The sequence below is a fragment of the Schistocerca serialis genome, chromosome 1 (genome assembly GCF_023864345.2).
Source record: "Schistocerca serialis cubense isolate TAMUIC-IGC-003099 chromosome 1, iqSchSeri2.2, whole genome shotgun sequence".
NCBI classification, from domain to species: domain Eukaryota; kingdom Metazoa; phylum Arthropoda; class Insecta; order Orthoptera; family Acrididae; genus Schistocerca; species Schistocerca serialis.
In genome coordinates this window covers 449,397,807-449,398,837 of record NC_064638.1, presented here as the reverse complement: position 1 = coordinate 449,398,837, position 1,031 = coordinate 449,397,807, and positions in this window count along the sequence as shown.

Here is a 1,031-nt window from a genome sequence, read left to right as displayed (position 1 = left end):
TGGCAGCGTTGTGAGGATATCTTGCACCTCAGTCATGAAGTCTTCTATTAGGACTGCAACCACACAACTATACTTTGTTTTATCTGATGAAATATCTCTAAAATGACATGGCTCTTCAGCTGCGCAAACTGTAGTACTGGACTGTACTGCTAGAAGGGCAGTGGTTTTATTGACTCTTCCAGTCAGTTTGCTACTCGGGACTGATTTGGTAATAGCTGTTGAAGTATTCATTTAAGTGTGAAAATAAACTCAATGCAGTTGGTGCAGAAGTAACAAGCACATATGTTCTGATGCAATTCGAAATGTTGAATTCAGCACAGTAGTAATAACATATTCATATGATATCAGGATCACTAAATGCACAATAGTCTGCTCAGATATGGATTTATTCCACATACATATTAATTGTACTACTACTGTCATAGGCGTGGGCTTCGTGTCTATCTTGGCCACAATAATGCGTTCACTATGCTGTTTTTAGTAGCTTACCTGCACTCCTATTTTTTTTATTCATTATTAAACCTACTCCTGCATTACCCCTGTTTGATTTTGTATTTATAACCCTGTATTCACCTGACCAAAAGTTTGTTCCTCCTGCTACCGAACTTCACTAATTCCCACTATATCTAACTTTAACCTATCCATTTCCCTTTATAAATTTTCTAATCTACCTGCCTGATTAAGGGATCTGACATTCCACACTCCGATCCGTAGAACACCAGTTTACTTTCTCCTGATAACAATGTCCTCTTGAGTAGTCCCTGCCCAGAGATCCGAATGGGGGACCATTTTACCTCCAGAATATTTTACCCAAGAGGATGCCATCATCATTTATCCATACAGTAAACCTGCATGCCCTCTGGACAAATTACGGCCATAGTTTCTCCTTGCTTTTAGCCGTTCACAGTACTAGCACAGCAAGGCCGTTTTGGTTAGTGTTACAAGGCCAGATCAGTCAACCATAAAGACTGTTGGCCCTGCAACTACTGAAAAGGCTGCTGCCCCTCATCAGGAACCATGTGTTTGTCTGG